We start from the raw sequence: 15,760 nt of genomic DNA on the forward strand, positions 1-15,760 counted from the left end.
GACTTCTCGTCCCCTAACTTTGTACCACTGTGGTGTCCATGGTGCGATCTCTGGGCCTCTTCTATTTTTCATCTGTCCCTGAGTGATCCCATCCAGTCTCATGTCTTTGCCATATTTAAATATCACCTAGGAAGACTACCTTTGTGTTGATGACTCCCAAATTAGTGTTTCTAGATCAGACTACTCTCTTAAACTCTTAATGTATACTTCCAGGGTCTCATAAGTACTTCAGACTGGTCATGTCCAGAACTGATTGATCTTCCTCTCCAAACCTTCTCCTTCCTCTCAATGGACTTGGCCTTTGCCTATTCTTCTAGTCGTTCAGGCCCAGATCTTTGGAGACATTGCTGACTCCTCTCTCTCATACTGTATATCCAATCTGTCTTAAATCCTACTGGCCGACATTCACAATCTTTCCAGAATCTGACCACTTTTCATCTCTTCCATCCCCACTGGTAGCACCCTAGTCCAAACCACCATCACCTCTTGCATCTCCTAACTTGCCTCCTTGGTGTTGTCATTGCTCCGTTAGCTATTTGTCTATACAGTAGTCACAGTGAATCTGCTAAAATATGAGTCAGACCATGTCGCTCCTATGCCCCAAACTCTCCAATCACTTCTGCATTCACTCATAGTAAAGCCAAATTTCTTAAAGGGCAGGCAAGGCCCTACATATTGGCTCCTTTCCTCTCCTGCCTTGTTTACCTCTCTGACCTCATCTCCTATTACTCCTCCCCTCCACTGTGCCACACTGGCCTCCTAACTGTTCTGTAAACAGGCACATTCACACCTGAGGACCTTTGTACTTGTTCTTCCCACTCCCTGGACTGCTTTTTCCCCCCAGCTACCCATATGGCTTGCTCCCTCAACTCAAAAAACTTTCATAAAATTCATAGGAAATATGAAGGACTCAGAATAGCCAAAACAATAGATTTATATTTCCCAATTTCAAAAGTTGGGAAAGTGTGGTATGGACATAAGTTTAGACATTAAGCTCAATGCGATAGAATTGATTTATGGTCAATTGATTTTCAACCAAGGTGCCGAGACAATTCAGAGGGAGGAAGAAAAGTGTTTTCAACAAATGGTAGTGGGGGGCACCTGGGTGGCTTGGTCAGTTAAGCACCAGACTCTTGATTTTGGCTCAGGTCATGATTTCATAGTTATGAGATCAAGTCCTGCATCGAGCGCTGAATGTGGAGCCTGCTTAGAATTCTCTCTGACTCTGTCTCTCTGTCTCTGTCTCTCTCTTCCCCTCTGTCCTACTCACTCTGTGTCTTAAAATAAATATGTTAACATTAAAAAAACCCACAACCAAATAGGGGTGCCTGGGTGGCTCATTCAGTTAAGTGTCTGACTTCGGCTCAGGTCATAATCTCTCACTTCATGAGTTCAAGCCCCACATCAGGCCCTGTGCTTACAGATCAGAGCCTGGGGCCTGCTTCACATTCTGTGTCTACCTCTCTCTCTGCCCCTCCCCCGCTCATGCTCTGTCTCTCTCTCAAAAATGAAAAAATGTTAAAAAAATTAAAAACAAACAAACAAAGAAACACCAAATAGTACTGGGACGATTGGTTCTCTACATACAAAGAATGAATTTGGACACTTATCTCACAAAATACACAAAATTTAACTCAAAATCAATCATAGACCTAAACATAATAGCTAAAGTATAAAAATGTTAAAAGAAATCCTAAGAGTGAATATCATGATTTTGGATTGGACAATGGTTTTAACATGTGATACGGATGCATAAGCAACAAAATAAAATTTTGATAAATTGGACTTTATCAAAATTAAAAATTTTTGTGCTCTGAAAGGAGCCTTAAGAAAATGAAAAGACAAGCAACAGAATGAGAGCAAATATTTACAAATCATATATCAGATAGGGGACTTGTATCCAGAATATATGAAAAATTCATAACTCAATCATGAGACTCAGAAATGGGCAAAATATTTGAATAGCCTTTTCCCCCAAGAAGATGTACCAATGGCTATTAATCACATGGAAATATGCTCTTTGGGATTCACTCAGCTTCTTCTTTTTTTTTTTTCTTCCTTTTTCTCGCCCAGGTAAAAATTGAGACATACATTTATTTATTTATTTATTGCTTTTTATTTATTTTTATTTATTTTATTTATTTATTTTTTTGACATTTATTTATTTTTGAGACAGAGACAGAGCATGAACAGGGGAGGGGCAGAGAGAGAGGGAGACACAGAATCTGAAACAGGCTCCACTCTCTGAGCTGTCAGCACAGAGCCCTCCGCGGGGCTCAAACTCAGAGATTGTGAGATCATGACCTGAGGCGAATGGGACACTTAACCGACTGAGCCACCCAGGTGTTCCGATTTTTTTTTTTAATTTACATCCAAATTAGTTAGCATATAGTGCCACAATGAGTTCAGGAGTAGATTCCTTAGTGCCCCTTACCCATTTAGTCCATCTCCTCTCCCACCGCCCCTCCTGTAACCCTCAGTTGGTTCTCCATAGAGTCTCTTCTGTTTTGTCCCCCTCCCTGTTTTTATGTTATTTTTGTTTCCCTTCCCTTATGTCCATCTGCTTTGTCTCTTAAAGTCCTCATATGAGTGAAGTCATATGGTTTTGTCTTTCTCTGACTGACTAATTTCACTTAGCGTAATACCCTCCAGTTCATCCACGTAGTTGCACATGGCAAGATTTCATTGTTTTTGATTGCCGAGTAATACTCCATTGTATATATATATATCACATCTTCTTTATCCATTCTTCCAATTACACAAAAGTAAAAAATATAGTAGAAAAAAATTAAAAATACTTTTAATAAAAATTGAAAATAAAAATAAATTTTTTCTCTTTGTGCATTCAAGAAAAAGAAAAGAAACGAAAAGAGTAAAAATAAAAAGGAAAAAGAAAGAAAATTGAACAGATGGACCAGCGAACAGACTGAAATATGATTAAAATTAGTTCGTTTTCCCCTAGAAGTCAAACTATGAAGTGCTTTATAGTCTGTAAACTAAGCAGGCAGAGAGACTTGTGTTCCTGAAGAGTGAAGTTGGCCAGGTGGGTGGGGCTTAATGTAATGGCCTTGTTCTCCACGAGATGGCGCTGCTTCGCTTCCTGGGGTGGATTGTTGTGGCGCTTGTAGGGGTGTATGTGCATGCGCCAGAGTGGTGAAAGTGGTGTCACCCAGCTACCCAGTCTCTAGTATCGGAACCCTGTTTTCCCCTATCAGCAATCACTCACCCATCCTTTGTCTTTGGCTTCTGTCCACTCCCCAGTTTTACACTGTCCATGACCAAGGCTCAGGCAGCACCTCCCTCCTGAGTTTCATCTCAGATGCAACTGTGTTTGCTGACCCCTTAATTCTGAGGGCCTGTTTCTTTGACCCATTCTGTCCCTCTGTGGGAGGGTCTCACAGAGCAAAGGACAGGTGCCGGCTGCACCCAGAAACGTTCGTGGGACTGTGCTGCTGCCAATGCCCAGAGACTATGGCTGGGTGCCAGCCTGCTCCAGAAAGAGCTCACATGATTGTGTAGTAACACTGTGTCAGGGATTATGGCAACTCACAACACACATCTGGCACCAGGCTTCAACCTCAACAACTTGTTCCAGCACCAGTAAATATGATTGTTCTCCCTTATCCACTGGGGCCTTTGCCTTAGGTGAGGGCCACACAGCTTCTACCAGATGTCCTCCCAGCAAGGGAACCTCCTCTCCCCGTGTGGCCTGAAGATCCCCGGACTTCACTCTGCTCCTGGGGAATCACCCTTCCCACCAGAGCACCACTAGGTATCGGGCTGTGGAGTTTCAGACTCTGTGCTCCCCCTGTTTATAGAGTTTTAATGGAATTTAAACCCTCTCCTTTCTCCTTTCTCCCTTTTTAGTTTAATCCCTGTGACCGTTTCCACTTTTCCCCGTTCTCTCCAGCTGGTTGGGGGGGTGCTTTTCCCATATTCTCCCCCGCCCCCCTGTCTCCATCCTTTTTCTGCATGCAAAAACAGCTCCTTGCGCTCTGTGGCTTCTGTCTCCCCCAGTTCACCTCTCCGTGCCATGTACCTGCTGAATTTTGTGGTTCAGGTTATGCAGATTGTTGTGTGAATCCTCAGATCAGTTTTCTAGGTATGCAGGATGGTTTAGTGTTGATCTGGATGTATTTCATGGACACAAGGCACAAAAAAACCTTCCATGCTGTTCTGCCATCTTGGCTCCCTGCCATTTGCTTTTTAGGATAGGAAGTATACCATGTATGTTTTCTTGTGGGTGTGATTTTCAGAGGGAAAGGCAGCATTGCAGAAGAGGGAGGGTTGCAGGAGCAATGTCCTTGAATAGGTGGGAGGGGCTGGGGTTCAGTGACCAAGTGGAGGAGTTGGTTATCAGTTGAAAGTGGAGGGGAGGGAGGGTGTGCAATTAAGAAGAAAATGTGAAATAATTGCCTTGAAAGTTTGTGAGTGAGTAAACAGGAAAATTCTGTGTCCTTTTATCAACGAGCTTGAAGTTTGTGATTATAAATATTCCATAGGCATGTTTGAGTATTTTTATCCAATCACTTAGCTGCTTGTATTTAGACACGGAGTAGGTGGGAAGTTGGATTTAGGCAAAGCTGGATTTTTCCAGGGTGGTATGATGGAGAGAATGAGGAAAATGGGAGTTGAGTGTGCAAGGTAGTTATAACAGTGGGTCTGGAAATCTAGGTGGGATATTGTTAAAATCGGGCAGAAGCGGTTGGAAGTCTGGGAAGAAGACAAATTATGGGGGTGGGGCAGAAGAGTGACTTGCAAAAACAGGAGGTGTTGAGCACAGTGTGGGATACTTAAAATTTTTCAGTATTTCCTAAATGACCTCCTTCCAGCTTCAGAGAAGCTTTTCCATTTCCTGGATCCTGGGATCTTGTGAATCAGGCTAATTGCCTTTCTTATAGGGACTGCTCTCCCCACATGCATCTCTCAGCTGCCCTGGCCCTCTCCCCATGGATGACCATTATGCGGTTCTTGGTTCTTGGATATTCTGGAGAATTAATTACATCGAGTGACTGCTCTGTGCTCATGGAAGGTATAGATAGGGCCCTTGGGGCTTCTGGACAGTGGCTCTGAAGGTGACCCTGAAGATGCTGACATCCTTTCATGATGTGAGAGCCCAGAGTAGTACCTTCTGGAAAGTCTGACCTGGGAGGAGGGGTGGGCTGGAGAAATGGTTGCCTCTCTAGGTCTGGGATCCAGAAGGGGCTGAAAGAGGCTCCTGACATAGCACAAAGTGTGCTCTTCTTAAGTCAGTGAACTGTGCCTGTCCCTTTTCCTCAGCACACTACTGGTCCTGGGCACTCAGACCTTGGCCGGGGAGGTTGGGGCTAGTGTGGGTCAGTCAGTAGGTGCTGGATTAGGAGCATGGGAGGTGTACAGGCAGGTACATGGGTACTTGACCAGTCAGATACTGTCCTAGAAGACCCTAAACTAGAGCTGCTGGGTGGTGCAACATTACGGGTTATCCCTTTGGCAGAAAGATTGGCAATTAAACCCGTAAAATAGACTAACATTTTTACTGGACACACATGATCATAGACTGATTCAGAAAATTCTCCATTTTAAAATTACAAACTATTGCATAAGCAGACAAAAGTTAAAGACAGCACACCGACTTATTTGTTCTTTTCCTGAAGAGAAGCAGTCTTGTACTGGGGCCTAGTATGAGGAACAAATTTATTTAAATATTAAGGAAAATTAAGTCCACAAGTTGATAAGTATGAAAACAATTGGCAGGATAAGTAAGAGAAGCAAGACTACTACTTGACCTCTAGTAAATGTCTCTACGTCCTAAGCCCCAGGGACCCAAAGGGTTTGTGAATCTGTGCGTTTTCTCCTTTTTTTTCTACCTCTTTTGCCAAAGTTTACTGAATTCTTGGTGAAAAGAGAGGACTGTTGGATGTGTTTTCAGTGGAAGGGTAGTGCTTTCTCAGTGGTAGGAGGAAGAAGCCCTTAGGCAGTGGCTGGGAGTGGGGTGGTGGAGGGTATGGAGTGGGCAGGGGACATGGCTGGGGTGGGGGTGGGGTGGGAGAGTTGAGGTTAGGATGGGGAGAGTGGAGTTGGGGAGGTAATGGGGGTGGACTGTGACTGGGGTGGGGGCAGCAGGCTGGGGCTTTAGGACTTGTCCTGGGGGGAACTGTTTAGAGGGCAGACTCAGTGAGGATGCAGAGGGTCCCAAGATGCATGATGTGGGGGCAGGGAGGTCATCGTGCAGCGAACACAGCCAGAGGTGTTGAGATTGGCAGCTAGCTACCTGCGTGGGCTGCTCTGGTCTACTCACAACCCACCCTCCCTGGGTGTTTGGGACAAGAGGTAAAGACTCTGGTCCATTGCCCATGTTGATGGAAAGGCTAGGAGTGGCTCTCCTGGGTCCTGGGCCCCAGGCTGGCACAGTCACGGGGCGAGAGCTGCCCAGCATGGTACCTTTCTCATGGGTTCTCTGGGCCTGACCCAGCTTTAGGTGTTGGGAGGATCTGTCTGCACTAAAGGATCTTTGACCTTCCACTGCCCTCCAGAGGTTTCCAAACTGTGTGGGAGACCCGGACAGTTATAATAAGTAAAACTGTGGATGTGAAGGGAGGTGGTATGAACATCCCCTGTGGAAGCTCAGAGAGAAGCCAGCTGTTCTCCAGCCCCACAGCTCCGATCACCATCAAATGGTCTTGTAGCCACACAAAGGATGTTTCCAGCGCAGAACTTTTCTTTTTTTTAACAATGCTTATTTATTTTTTGAGAGAGAAAGAGAGAGAGAGAGAGAGAGAGAGAGAGAGAGAGAATGAGCAGGGGATGGGCAGAGAGAGAGGGAGACACAGAATCAAAGCAGACTCCAGGCTCTGAGCTGTCAGCACAGAGCCCGATGCAGGCTTTGAACTCACAAACTGCAAGATCATGACCGTAGTCAAAGTCGGATGCTCAACTGACTGAGCCACCCAGGCCCTCCAGAACTTTTCTTGGGCTTAAGACCTACATGTTCAACTGTGTCTTCCACTCCTCACCAAGATGTCTAACAAAAAAGTCAACAGAAACACATCTAACCCCAAACTCTTGATTCCCTTCCCTGAAATGGAGCGCTCTGGGCTGGATGTGAGCAGAGGCACTGTGGATTCTGTCCTTCTGGGCACAGGAGCTCCTTGGGTGCAGTTGAGGCCTGAAGACTCTCCCCTTCTGTGACCTCTGGGACTTGGGAAAAGGGGAGGCCCTTAGGAAGCTTCTGGAAGACTTTTCACCCCATACCCCCAAAGCATATCCTTTGGTGAATGTGACCTGTCACCTGCTCCCCGGAGGGAAGGCCTCCTTGAAGTGTGGGTGCTGGGCTTCTGCCCCCTGAGGGTGTCCAACTCTTGGCTGTGGAAAGGGGGAGGAGCAGGCTGACCCCTGTCTCCCAGCAGGTGCAAGTGTGGCCTGTGCCTTGCAGACCTCCTCAGAAGCCAGTGGCCAGGCTTGGCACTCTGGAAGAGGGTCAGTGTACATGTGCTGGGTGCAGGTCTAGGACATGACAGGACTCTTACCCTGCAATGGGGGAAGGCCCAGGGCCAGGGAAGGCCTGGTTGCCTCAGGGAGAGGCAGCCAGCCACAATCATTGGGAGCCACTCCCTCTGCCCATCTGTATTTTTAGCCAAGGAGAAGGTATCACTTTAGAGGTAGAGAAGATAGAGTGGGAAATGGTGAGCATGGTCAGTGGATAACTTGAACCCAAGGGTTTGAACCAGAAGTTTCCAGGGGTCCTTTGGGTCTCCTATCTGACACCTGATGGCAGTGAGTAATTTGAGGAGGGACTGAAAAGAACTGAGTGACAGGGAAGACTTGGAGGGGCCGGTCAAAGGAAATTGAGGATGGTTGTTGCTCACAGAAGCTAGTCTGTGTGGGTGAGGGTGGTGCACGAGAATAGGGCTGGCGAGTGCAGGAAGGCAAGGCGGGAGAGGGGGAGCTGGGATCATGGGGTTAAGGCATTGGGCTTCCCAGAGCAGACAGGTGTGACAGGAGAGTCCTGAGGGGATGGAGAGACATCTGCAGAGTAAATCTGGGGCTTGGGGAACAGCCTCAGAGCTCAATGGGGTGAGAGATTTGGGGAGAGGAGGTGGTTCTGGAATAGCCTGAGGCTGGTCCCACTCAGCTACTGTGCTTGGCCCCCTGGCCAGCTGTCATTGTATAGGCCTGTGAGAGCCTTGTATGTTGACAATCCTTCTTTTCTGTGTCCTTATGTTTTCTTTTGCATTTCCTATGCAAAGTTCTCTAAAAATGAATCTCTACCTTTTGAGTGTGAACTAAAAGGATGCAGGGGTGATTCTTCCTGGCCTCTGTGGTGGTGATGGTGGCAGAAGTGGATGGGGGCTGTCCCTGGGGAAGGCTCCGGGGGGTGAACCTACAAAGAACCTAGTCCTCAAGTCTTTGTAAACACCTGCTGGGAGGCTCCCCACCTTTCCTAGTCTGGGCTATGACTTTGGGCCTGGAGACATCAAGAATTGTGTTTTGTCCACTCCAGAGCTGCCTGGCAGGCCTCCCTACCTCTCCCACCTCTATATGCACCCAGATTCCCCACTCACTGGGCTTGTCACTGGTGTCCTTATCTTTGTTGGGGGGAGGGTTGTCATCTGGCAGAAGCAGTACTTGGATCACTTGGGAAGGTGCTTGTGGCAGAGATGGATCAGGTGGGGGTTCTCATGTTAACCTCTTCCCCTGGGTCCCTTTGTCCTTTGTTGTGTTACTCCCTGTCTGCCCTTCCTTGCTCTTCCTTGTCTTTTCTCACCTTTCCCTGCCTCACTCTGTAACTGGGGACACTGACTCCCTGGACTGATCACAGGGAGCGAGGGCTTAGGGACTTGCTGGTGGCTTCTCTCCGGGTACAGTCAATGGGAGGCACTAGAGGGAGGCTTTGGTGGAGGGAGAGTAGGTGGGGTATTCTCCCTCCCTCCCTGCCAGTATCTGGGCTCCTCTTCCCTGTCCCTTTAAGGCTGGGAGGGGGAAGAAAGGCTCTCAGGTGCCTCAGAAGCCCCTGCTGTTCCCTTGTCCCACCCATCCCCAGATAAATTACTTCTTTACAACTTTGTAATTGAACCATCTAATGGAATTCTGCTTCCTTCTGGGGCCCTCCACCTCTCTTCTCTCACACTCTGGCCTCAGGTGGGCTGGCTAAGAACTGAGTTTCCATGTGGTGGGAGACGCACTCTCCTCACTCAGTACTGTGCTTTTCTCACCACAAACTGTAAGGCAGAATCTTCAGCTTCCTTTCCATCGCTCACCCTCTTGGGATTCAGTCTTTAAGTCCCTCCCTCTACCTTGAATCTCTGGTTCCAACTCTGAGTCAGTGTCTCCTCAGCAAGGAAGCTGTCTTCTCAGAGGTGTCACACTTGGACTAACCACTTCCAGCTTTGTTCCAGGGAATCTGGAGTTCTCAAGGGGAGTCAACATGCAAACCTAGGGCACTTCTCCAGCAAGTCTGCCCAGGGCCTCCCTTAGGTGTATCGTATCTTTAGTGTATCTGAGGGTCCACACTTCTTGCTCACATTGCCTTGCGGTTTCTCTGCTTTGCCATGTGTCATATTAAGTGGCCAGGTTGTGAGAATGTCTGGGGCAAGAGACTTTCTTTGTCTCCCCAGATGCTTGAAGCCAGCTGTCAATAGATGCCCACTGAACAAGTGAGTGTAGAGATTGTGTCCTATGTCCTTTACTAGGGGCACAGTGAGGGGTGAAAGGGGAGGGGGCAGGTGGAGAAGACAGCTTTTGGTTTGGGGGAAATGGCAGAGCCAAGGCCTGGCAGTGTGGACCTTTTGCAAAGACAGGATACAGTGGTGTGTGTGTGTGTGTGTGTGTGTATGGGGGTGTCTGTGAAGGGGGATCCTCACCCTACCAGGCTTTAGAGGAACAGTGAGAATGGTGAGCCAAACCAATGTGTGGAGACTTGGTTGGACAGAGATGTTGACATCTGTCCCAGCACTTTCCTGTGGGAACTCAGTTTTGTTCTTTAAAAATGAATAATATTTAATTACAATATATACATAAAATAAAAATAATAAATAAAATGAATAAGCTAACTTCAGTAAGTCGGTAAGTATGAATTAAGCCCCACCACCCCAGGATAACTATGTGGTGTCCTTTCCTGTCCTAACTACCCCTCAGTGCTACGGAACTCCTCATCGGCCTTCTGGCACCGCGGATCCGTTTTACCTTCCGTTTTGCCTGTTCTCTAATTTCATCTATCAGGAGTCTTGTAGCTTGCGGTCTTTTGTGCCTGGTTTCCTGTGCTCCCATCCACATTTATAAGATTGTATCTGTCTCTCCTTCCTCCCGCAGGGAAGCGCTCCTTCGGTGCTGTGCGTGCTGGCCACAAGGGGGCAGCAGAGCCTGATGCAATCTGGGAGACTTGGTAGGGTCTCCAGGGTTACTCTCCCCTCACAGCACCCTCTGTCTGGTTGCCTCCCAGGCAGCTGCTGCTGCATAGTCCTCCTGCTTCTGTCTCTGAGATCTGCTACTTTAGAGAGGATTTCTGGACCCAGGGCCTCCAATCTGGTGCCCTCTGTTTAGGGCTCCCCTGAGTTTTGGGGTGGACCTGCCTGAAGTAGGGTTTGGCCCTGGGCAGGTCCCCGTGTCCCCGTGTATTCTTCAGCTTCTGTCTTTCAGCTTTAAAGTGAGGAAAGGCTCTCCTCTGAGGATTAGAGTAAGTCATTTACTGAAACAAAGTACATAATGACCTGAGTGAAATAGCACTGGATAAATGGTGGGCTTGAGTATTTGGTGAAAGTCAGTAGTGAGCTGGGGCCTGGCCTCAGGGCTTCAGCCTACAGCTCAGCCTGTGGAGGCAAGTCTCCCTGACATGGAGGAACAGGGTGTTGGGCATGCTGGGGACTGTTAGAATCAGCCTCTCAAGCTTGGCCAGGGCCCCTCCTGACTTTTCTGCCTCGGGCCTCTCTCCTCTGATTCTTTCAAGGTCAGAGGCTAAAGTAGCAGATCTCCAGGCCCTTTTCCCATAACTTTGCACTCACCCTCCTACAAGGACTTAACTGTTTCAGCCTTGACTGGGGATGGGCCTGATCTACATGGGATTGGGAGAGTGAGTAAATGCTTCCCAGGTTATGACTGGGTCACCTATATGTGGGCGGTACTTGTATTCACTCACTGCAAAACATTCACTGACATCTTGGTGACTAGTGAATGTACTTGAGACACTGTGGGCATACCTGTGTCCCATTCAGGTGTCTTGTCCCCAGATATATCAGGGCTGAATGCAAGGTGGGGCTTGCACCTTCTCTTTTCCCTTTCCTTTCCTCCCTGCTTGCCCTTCCCTCCCTCCGTCATTCTGTTCTCCCTTTTCCTCTCCCTCCTTCACTTCTTTCTTCTTGCTCTTTCCATTCTTTTTTTCCCCTGTTCTTTCCATTCTTACACCATTTTTCTCTTGGCTTTCTTTCAATTTCTTATTTATCTTTTGCTAATTGATGGCATAATAAAATTTATTAAAATTTCTATAAGAATGTCTTTCTCCCTGGTCTCAGTCCTTTGCCTTTATATAGCTCAGAGGGGTGGGAGTGATGCTTCTTCATGTCCCCAGGAATCTCAGACTTTGGAAACAAAGGGACTTGCCCATTCAGAGGGTGCCGGGGCAGGTGCCCTGGCCAGTTGGGCTTTGCCGTCGACCTGTGAGAGGCCCGGGCAGGCCCCACTCCTGGGAATGAGTAAGGGACTAAGGAATTTTCTGAGGCATCTTTGGTTGGATAGTTCAGATATGGGAAGACAGCCTCCATTAGTAAGGTCTGTGCTCACCAGAGGGGCAGGTGTGCAGACTCAGGGGATACTGATCATCCCCACTGAGCTCTTACTCTTGTCCTCAGCAGACTCCCAGGGCAGAGCTCAACCCACCAGCATGGTCATACTGGTTAGAAAAGGAAGGAACATTTTGAAATCTACACAGAAACTATCGCCTTATGTGTGTGTACACGCATGTGTGTATGTGTGTGTGTTTCCTGTTATTTTTCAGTTTTTCCAGATACCAAACAAGCAGGAAACACTTGTATAAACTTTTTTCCTGCAGTGGAAGATAACCCAGTGAACCTTCACCTTCACAGCGTCAAAATAAATTAAGATTCACCAGATTGCAGATTTTTAAAGATGAGGTTTAATCCTTTCCACCAAACGTCACATTTTAAAATTACACTTCTTTTTATATTAGCCGTTGATTTATGGCTTCAGTATTTATCTGAAAAGTGTTTCAAAGTACTTGAAACAACTAAAGATAAGAGGCATTACATAGCTGTTAAAGGAGAAAGTATAATATTAACACACTAGCATCGGGATCACTTATATTGAGCAAGAAAAATCATTCATGGCCAGTGGACAGTATTTGTTGACGAACAGCTGGAACATGAGTCTGAGAGCTGGGGGAGGACGGTGAAGTTTGCTGTGTGGTGTCCTTCCTGCAGTGTCCCCAGGTGTCCTTCCAGTGTCCTTCAGGAACATCTTCCCTGTGCTTTGTCATTCCTTCCTCTCCCCTTCCTCCCATCCTGGGATAGAAGGACTGGCCTTCAAGGGAGATAAGCTTTCTGGCCATATCATCCTGGTCCGTTGCTGAGTTCAAGGTCCTCTTCCTGCTCGTCTTTCACCCAGAGCTGTGTGGAGCTAGGGGCTGGGCTGGGCTCGTGGAGTGGGTCATGTGGGGCAGTAAGGAGGGGTGCACCTTGCAGGTCCAGCCTTCCCTCCTCTTGGAAGTTCCTGGATTAAAGGTTAATAGAGGGCAGGGCTCATGTCTTCCTTCATCTCTGTGTGCATGTGTGAAAATGAAGTGTCATAAATACAACTTGTGTAGCCCAGTTCCTGGCACTTAGTAGGAACTCAGTCAAATTCTTCGCACAGTCTTTACATCAAATTTCCCTAATGTCTCTTAGGCATTGAGGAGTCTCCCCGTTGGGCAGGGATTGGTGGTGGCATGGGTGGGGGGGGGGCGGACCTGGAAGCTGATATTGGTCCTTATCTCATTTGTTATTTTTCTTTATTTTTTAAAAAAAATATTGACTTTTTAAAAAGTTTATTTATTTTTGAGAGAGAGTGAGTGTGCGCACCCACATGAGTGGGCGAGGGACAAAAAGAGAGGGAGAGAAAGAATCCCAAGCAGGCTCCTCTCTCGGAGGGCACAGAGCCCGACAAGGGACTTGATCCCACAAACTGTGAGATCGTGACCTGAGCCAAAATCAAGAGTCAAATGCTTAATGGACTGAGTCACCCACCCTCCCCTCATTTGTTATTTTTCCGTTAAGGTACATTTTCCCAATAGTCCCAAGTCTAAGTGGATATTGGCAGAATAGACCTTTGCGGATGACAACCTGGGATGTGTTCAGATATATCCAGAGGTCTTGGATTTGTGCAGAGTTTTCATATCTCAGACCAGACATCTAGGCAGAAAACAATCAAGCCCATGCACCATGAGCCACTCAGGCCTTGTTTCATGAAAACAAATCCAGTGAATTATTCAGAACAATCAAGAGTGAATGCAGGCTGGGTGAGGCTTTGCTGGGTGTGTGGTTGCAAAACTCTGAGAGATTTGGTTTCCTCTCCTGTAGAATGAAGATAAATGACAACAACCTGGCAGAAATGTGACCAGGGAAGCTGTAGCCCAAGCTAGTGTCTTAACACCAGTCACTTAACTCATGAACACCCGAGCACTGGGCAGGCTTGAGGGAGTAAGCAAAGGTGGTTGAATCTGAGTTTCTAGCCTGGGGATGTTTCAGTGAAGCATATATATTTGGGGCAGGAAGGAAAGAGGAGCAGGAAAGATGGTGGGGTTGTACCACCGAGGGGCTGGGCTGACGTGTTTAGGTCAGAGTTAACCGTCTTTGTGTTTCTCAGTGGAATGAAATGTTCTCCAAATTTGGACAAGGCTGAGTAGCCAATGGGCTGCTGCAGTGAGTCCTCTGCAAATGAGCTCAAGCAAAGTTTATTGTTTACTGTGTCCTGGGCACGTGAGCAGGGCACACATGCCTCCCTTTGTGGATGCCACAGACATTCCACAGAAGAACCAATGTCAGAGCTGTGCTGGAGGACAGGGTGCCGGTAAAACTCCAACAAGTACGTGTATGGGGCACGTATGGGGATGAGCAGGTGGGCGAGGGTTCCTCTGGGGAAGGTCACATTAGGCAAGACTGAGACGTTAAGGAGTTTGGGGGATGAGAGAGAGAGAGAGAGAGAGAATGAGAGAGCAAGATGATACAATGACTTGTGAGAAGGCCCGAGGCTTCAGAACGGAGGAACTCACTGGAGGAACTAACTCAGGCCAGCGAGGGACAACTGGCAGAGTGATGGAAAGTGGTCAGAGAGGAAGCTGTGCCCTGGGAATCACAGACAAGAGGTTTACAGGGCAATCCCTTGAACAGATAAGGCAGATCTGACTTGAGAGGATCATGACCTTGGAAGGAAAATGAACTTGAGGAGGTCAGGCTGGAGGTGGGCAGGGGACACTCATGGGGAAGCAGGGACACCCTTCTTGGGCCAGGGGAGAAATGGGGGTGGCCAGGAACTAGATACTGGCCATGGATATGGATTTGAGAAAAGTCTTGAACATTTCTGGTGCATTGGAGGTAGACTGGGTGGGAACATGGACTGTGTAGTGGAATGACCCTCCAGTTTCTGGCAGATGTAACTGAGTGAACCAAGGTGTCCTGCTGAGATGGGAACATACAGGTAGGGAGGGGCTGGAGGAAGCCCCAGTGCTCCAGGGTTTTCCTTCAGAGACCATAACATCCATCTTTCCTAGAGCACACTGCAGCCTGGCAGGGAGGGGACTGAATGGTGTATCCAGGCCATGCATACTTGTAAAATACTAACAAGCCACAGGGTGCTGTCCATTCAGCTTGGGCAGGGCCAGAGTCCTGGAACTGGTCCTGGAAGCTCCTGATGCCCAGTAGTAACCTCTCTGTTGCCACACCTATGTGGTCTCAGGGTGAAGAAAAGCAAAGCTGCTACACCAGGGGCTTTTCAAAGACTCTTGCCTCATGGTATTCACCAACTGTCATGAAGAGTCTCAGTAGTGAACAGCCATGCATAGGGGTAGGTATTAGTCTTGGCTGTGCCATACACACTCTCTGCTTATGGTTTAGAAGTTAGCCAACCTGGAGAGTAGCAGTTGTTCATCAAACTATTGCTGAGTCTGTCCCTCTGTGTGACTCCCTGCAGGGTGGGTCAGTGTACCTGGACCTGCCCTGTTTCTGTGGCTCTGATCACGTTGCTTCCTTACTGATAACTGGGGAGCACCATCCAGAGGGCAGGGCAGAGTCTGCTGGGATTGTTTTTTGTAAGCTTTCACTTTCAAATGGTGCAGGAGTCAGAGAAGGGTGGATTCTCCTGTTTGGGAGTGCTTAGTAGGGGCCCAGGACCCTGTTTTGGCTCAGACTCCTATAACCTGTTCAGGTTCTGCTTCCCCACTCATCTGGGAACCACCTGCCTCTCAGGCAAGAAGACCCTATGGCACCCAACTTTGGATTTGGAAGCAGGGTTTGGGGCTCAGAGCAGCTGACTGCAAGTGCAATCTCTGAGAGCAGATTTGGGGTCTGCTGAGATCTCACACTACTGAGTTAGAGACATTCCAGAATCTCAGCTTTCTAAGCAGGTAAGTTGGGTCTGAGGATACTTTTGGCCAATAAAAGGAAAGGTGGGAGCAGCTGGCTTTGAGGAAGTGGCTGAGATTGTGGTGAGGGTGGTGGTGCTGGGTTATAATGAGGCTCTGAGAAGACCCAGGACAAATACAGTGATGCCTGCACTTCATTCACTTACTGACATTTGT

The sequence above is a fragment of the Prionailurus viverrinus genome, chromosome B2 (assembly GCF_022837055.1).
Source record: "Prionailurus viverrinus isolate Anna chromosome B2, UM_Priviv_1.0, whole genome shotgun sequence".
Lineage (NCBI taxonomy): Eukaryota > Metazoa > Chordata > Mammalia > Carnivora > Felidae > Prionailurus > Prionailurus viverrinus.